Source organism: Taudactylus pleione, unplaced genomic scaffold (assembly GCF_031769625.1).
Source record: "Taudactylus pleione unplaced genomic scaffold, aTauple2 ptg000201l, whole genome shotgun sequence".
In the NCBI taxonomy this organism is placed as follows: Eukaryota; Metazoa; Chordata; class Amphibia; order Anura; family Myobatrachidae; genus Taudactylus; species Taudactylus pleione.
Genome location: NW_028284603.1, coordinates 6773302 through 6779508, shown reverse-complemented (window position 1 = coordinate 6779508; position 6207 = coordinate 6773302). Strand labels below are relative to the sequence as shown.

The window sequence follows — 6207 nt, the reverse complement described above, 5'->3', positions numbered from 1 at the left end:
AGGCCCAAAGAGGTGGGAGACTTTGATTGTTGCGTATACTGGGATGTAAGCCCAAACAAGGTGGGAGACTTTGATTGTTGTGCAAACTGGGATGTAGGCCAAAACGAGGTGGGAGACTTTAATTATTGTGCATACTGGGATTTAGGCCTAAATTAGGTGGGAGACTGAGCTTGCTGTGCATACTGGGATGTAGACATAAATGATGTGAGAGACTAAACTTGTTGTGCAACTTGTTGTAGGCCCAAATGAGGTAGAAGACTGAGCTTGTTGCGCATACTGGGATCTAGGCCCAAATGAGTTTGGATCGTGTGCTTTTTGGGCGAAATGGTTGGCACCTGTGTTTGTGTGGAGCAGATTGCTCTCTCATTGTCCATGAATTGCTGCAGTCTGGAATCCTCTTGAGCTTGTCATTCCAAATCCAGCTCTCGTAGTTTTTCACACAGGATATTAGTCAAGGCTTTTGTAGCAACTTCTATATTGGTCTTCTTCTTCCGTGTTGGAACTGTGAAAACTGAAAACAAAAGAAAGAAAACATTAAGAATCACAAAGCTTAAAATACTGATTGCAACACAAGATTGTAAACGCTACAATAAAAACAACAGCACTATCAACGCCTCCGTGCATATGGGGACCGTCCTCTAGCACAAGTTGAACGCTGCAACAGATACAGTTTCATTCTAGCACCCTGCACCTAACAAGATGTCTCTTGTTTAATATGGAACAAAGTTCTATTAATTCATTACTATAAATTGCAAATCATATAGATTAATGCTGCAATACATAGGGCCATATTCAATTAGAGGTGAAAAGTCTGTTATCGGCGACGTCATTTTCGCCATTTTCACTTATCCCCATATTCAATTTCAAAGATTTTTCACAGGTGTGAAAAGCCTTTGTACAAAAATGGGGTTAAGTTTTCACCATAGAATAGGTGGCAAAAAAAAGTGCAGAATTGGGGTTTTGGGGTGCAGGCTTTAAAAAAGTACCCTGTAGCCCTTGGAATGCCCCCTAAAAGTTATCTGTGTCAAAAAAATAAAAATTAGCATAGGACACCCCAAAAAAAGTGATTTCGTTTTGGGTGCAAAAAAAAAAGTTGGGGGACAAACTTAAAAACTAGCAAAATTGTCTCAGGGTGGGTCCCCAAGTATGCGGCAGGTGTTTTCTAGAATGCAGTTGGTGGATTTTTGAAGAGTATTTAAAGTTCACTTTAGGGACTTCAAAATATGCTTGCACCCATTTTCATGTACCCCAAATTTGATGGGGCTAGTTGTTTTTTTTAAAAAAGTTTCTAAATGCTATTCTTCACCGCTTATTCAAAGACGCATAAAAGCATCTTTGAATAAGCAGGCCAATACAAGGGTACCCATAGTGACCCCCCATGTCAGACCATCTTTTGGGGGGTGACAGGCTGATATCCCCAAAAAGTGACAGGACTTTTCACTACTTACCTTTCCTCCGGGTCCCATTTTTGCAGAATCCTAATTAAATACGGAGATACGCGGGCACGCACCCGATACTATATCCCCAGGAAAAATGGCGATGATGGCAAAAAGTCCAACCTCAGACTTTTTGCCTCTAATTGAATATGACCCATAGAGGTAATCAAGGTGAACTTACTGTTACTGCGTAGGGTGGGCTTGTCTCCCTGTGGCTGGGACTCTGACCCCTTGCTCTGCGACGGTTCTGTCACATCTGTGGTGGTGCTTGGTTCGATGACAGTGGTAGATGACTCGCCATCAGGATCATCATCAAATAGGACCTGTGATTATGCCCGGGCTCTGCAGGCTGTTCTCAGGAGTTGATGAAGGTGTGCGTGTTGGTGTTGCAGACAGTGTGCCAGCATCACTTGATGAAGATAGGGCAATGGAGTTGCGTAGTGCTGTATGCCCAAAAATGGAACTGCACAAATCATATAAGGGCCACTCCATCCTTCCCATGCCACTGCGATTGTGATTGTGGTCATGGACCTTTTGTATATTGTTTCTTCAGGGACTTTAGTTTATTAAGAACTTGCTGTTGTGTTTTCACAATACCCCTGCTGGATAGGATATTTGCAATGTTGCCATATATCATGGCATCCCTAACTGCCTGTAATTGGAGCTTTTATTTCCTCCTCTCCCCTCACATGTAATAGCTCCGGGACCTCCTCCTCCTTCCAATGAGACATGATCTGAAATAAACACTGGCACTCTTCTACTCTGCCCTCTGTCACTGCCACTCATCTCCACTCTCCTCTCTTGTGATCAAATGTACTGGCCTTTTACAATTACGTGTCTGCATCATGTGCGGCATCTCTCACCCTCTCTGGCTGCTGCTGATGATGTCATCAGCATGCAGCAGGCAGCCCTAGCCAGCCAATAAAAAGCTGCTAGGTGCAGCCTGAGAATAAAATCCCGGGTTGCACCATTCAGACTGTAGCAGGGTTGTCTTACTGGGACTTAAATCCCGGGAACTACCCTGCTCAATTGCAGGGACGGCAACCTGAGAACGTACTCCCGGGTTGGTGCCTTTCAGACATACACGAGACCCAGGAATTTTGGACGAGGCAGGCCAAAAACCTGGTAATCTCAGCATGTCTGAAAGGGGTATAACTTCCATTTTACAGGCTGAGTTTGAAAAATGACAGGAGCTGATTGGTTAGTACTTTATTTCTCACAATATTATCTCTCTCCAAGCTTTTGTTATACCAGTATTAAACCTCTGGTACAATCCTTCCTATACCTTCTAAAATTGACGCTATTTGCGTACGCAGTCATACAGTAAAATAAAAGCCTTCAGACCTTGAAAATGTGTTTCCAAAGCACAAAGTATATTATTCAACATAAAAACAGTAGGTTACATGCTCTGAACCAAAGACAAATTAGCGCAAAGAAATGATACAGACCCAAGGTACAGTTATACATACGCACGCGCACTGGACCAGTTACCGGCATCCATAAGAAACCTCCATCAACAGCATCAGCATGAAGACTCCAGATTGGAGTCTGTAAGCACATTTATACCCTTACAGGGATAAGCAATACAATAGAAAGGTTTGGCATGGTTTCATTGGCTCTCAGTGCGGGTGCATCTGTTACAGGATATTTAACAGGTTGATTCAAATGGACACAGGTCAGGCTCCGACAGCATGCAACTGCTAACAATACAAAGTACATTTTGGTGTTTTAACTCTCTACAGTCCATAAGTTGAGAATGCATGTTGCGATCTTCTCACCGATGACACCAGAAAGCTGTTGAGACAGAGTAGATCAGTATGCTACCAAACATGGTTGGCTTATCATGTGCTAAACCTTAGATATCAAATCTTTATTTCACAACATTAATAATCACTTGAGTAAACCTTGAATATTACACCTTAATATTAGGGAACCTTTCATGTAATTTGTGTAAGTGTAAGAGAATATTGCATAAAGTTGCTAATATGCGTGGTGCATTTATTTGTAGAGTGAAACAGCGCAACTGTGCGTAATGTGCGGTGTTTATGCATGTGAGTCTATGATGGATTTTATATATATATATATATATATATATATATATATATATATACATATATCATCCCTGACTAACATTTTTAAACTGCAATGCAATGTGTTGTTAGTAATGAGTTTCACACCCAAATAGCTGTTTGCTGGTGCCAAACTGTCTGACAGTGAAACTAAAGGTTTTCTTCTGCCTATTTACTAATTCAATTGTGCAGATCATTCTCTGGGTTATATTTCAATTGCCATAGCTATACCTGCCTACATGTGAGGTTTCTTAATTTACATGCAAAAACACCCACAGTTCCTGGTGTATTGTTTTTTCTAATTACTTTTCTCAGGAAGCTGTTTTTCTAGTTACTAACTGATACTGTGTTTGTTTCTATGCAAGGTTGTCCCCAGAATGGGCTTGTCATGGCTTCTAAAAGGATTACCAAAAACTTTGCCATCTGTACTTAGCTAGTGAGTTGTAACTTAAAATGGCGCTGGGAGATCAGTCGCAAAATGGCGTCTTGCAGATTCCGATTGTAAACAGATTCTGCCTCAGCCAATCATCCGGCTTCGACACTTTCATAAATGTCCCCATAATGTGATGCCTCTCTCCTCATCTCTAGCATTATTGTCCTATTTCCAGGGAGGGCCAATTACTTCTTCATTACTAGGCAATCGGTCATATGGCATAACCATTAGGTAATACATAAAATTTTGTTTATTAGCAATTACACTGGGAACAATCAATCTGTTGCCAGGGATTTAAGAGTTGACTTTGATTAATTTTGTGCTCCTGATCATGATATGCCATGCTTAATTTTCAATTGGCTCTAGTTTTTGAGATATGCATATGTCTTTAATATTTCTGGAAAATGTAGTTAAACAATGTTAAATATAGTTAAAAAGATATTTTTTTTATTCTGATTAAATTTGATTCGTAAAATTTTATAAAAAGACACAGGATAATTACATACATAAGTGTTAGGAAGCTATGAGAAACGTTTTTTGTAGGATTTTCTTTTGTATTCTTGTAGCGGGCAGTCCCTCTGCAGACTCCAACAGTAATGTGCCATCATGTGACGATTCCACCTTCCTTGATATCTTTCTTCCATTACCTGAATATCCTGGTGGAACCATTCACCCTGTTCTTCATTTAAATCTCCTAGATTGGACGGAAACTGATCTAAATGGCTATACAAAAAATGTACTTTAAAACTCATGTTGGCACCTACTTTCTGAAAACATTTTAGCATGTTGTGGACTAATTCATTATAGTTGTCTCCCTTGTGATTGCCTAAAAAATTTTGAATGACAGACACATAACGCCGTCAAAAATTCCTGCCTTTCATTTTTCAACACTAAGAGATAGAAATGTTCGACAAATATACGTGAAACAATCGCCTGACTTGTCCAATGATTTTACAAAATGTTTCATTAAACCCAGTTGTCACGGCCAGGGTATTTCAGCATGGCGCTAGGCGAGTGTTACCTGTGAGGTCATTATGGCGTGGGCTGTCTGGTGGCGGAGCTGGTGTCTGGCGGGGGGCTTTGGCTGCGCGCGTTGTTGTGCAGGCCTGTTGTCACTCTGCGCTGGTAAGGCCTGGCGGTGTCTCCATTCCATTTGGCATGGGCACCGCCATCTTGCCTTCTGGCCATGTGATGCGGCTGGCTAATCCTGGTGAGTCACATGTTCCCTCCAGCCAGTAAAAGCATGGCATGGGGTATTTAGGAAGGGTCAGTGCCTTCCTTCTTTGCCAGTGCAACGTGTATCTCAGCCTAGCTGAGAGGGAGTTCTCTGTGCTTATCCTGTTCCTGTGAATTCGCTGTCTGCCAGTCTGCCTGTCAGCTCCTAGCTCCCACTGGACTACCCCGCTTCCTCCATCACCCTTGCCCATACCTGAGTGCCTGAGCCTGCTGACATCCTGCGCTTCAGTTCACTACCTGCATACCTGGCTTGATTATTTTCAGTTCACTACCTGCATACCTGGTTTGATTATTTTCAGTTTCAGTACCTGCACTCCTGGACAGCTCTAATTGTTTCTACTTGGACATTAACCCTTTTACTCCCACCACAGAACTCTTGTGCACATTTATATATTCCTGGACTTTTATTTACTGCCACATTATATGTCTACTCAAGCACTTATTAAAAATCCTAGTTTTATTTTCAAATCTGCTTCTGTGATCGCTCCTGCTACCACCCCGGGTCCACAAACAACCCAGAACATAACAGTTTGCACTGGCCCCATGGAGCCGGCCACGGATCAGGAGTCAGGAGTGGATTTGTTCCGGTGCATTTCTGGTCGTTTAGAAAATCTGGAAAACATGCAGCATCTGATGGCTCAATTTCTGCAAGAGATGTCCAAGCGACAGGATAGTTTGCAAACTTCCTTTTCTACCCCTGAAGTACCAGCATCTACATCCGCATCAGCGTCTGGGAATACAGGAGGCAGATCATATCCCCGCTTACATCTTCCTTTACCAAATAAATTTGACGGCAATCCTAAACTCTGCCGAGGATTCCTAAATCAGTGTGACATACATTTTACCCTGCAGCCTGACAACTTTCTAACTGCAAGAACTAAAGTGGCTTATATAGTCTCTCTGTTATCCGGCCAGGCCTTGGAATGGGCTTCCCCACTCTGGGAGCGCTCAGATCCGCTGCTGGATAATTATGCAGGCTTTGTGTCATCCTTCAGGAGGATTTTCGATGAACCTGGACATACTGTATCAGCAT

At 42.2% G+C, this 6207-nt stretch overlaps 1 pseudogene; it reads right to left on the bottom strand.

Annotated features, from left to right (window-relative positions):
• Positions 1 to 212: 212 nt before the first annotated feature.
• LOC148518177 (uncharacterized) lies at positions 213 to 1963 on the bottom strand (annotated as a pseudogene).
• Between the last annotated feature and the right edge of the window lie 4244 nt (positions 1964 to 6207).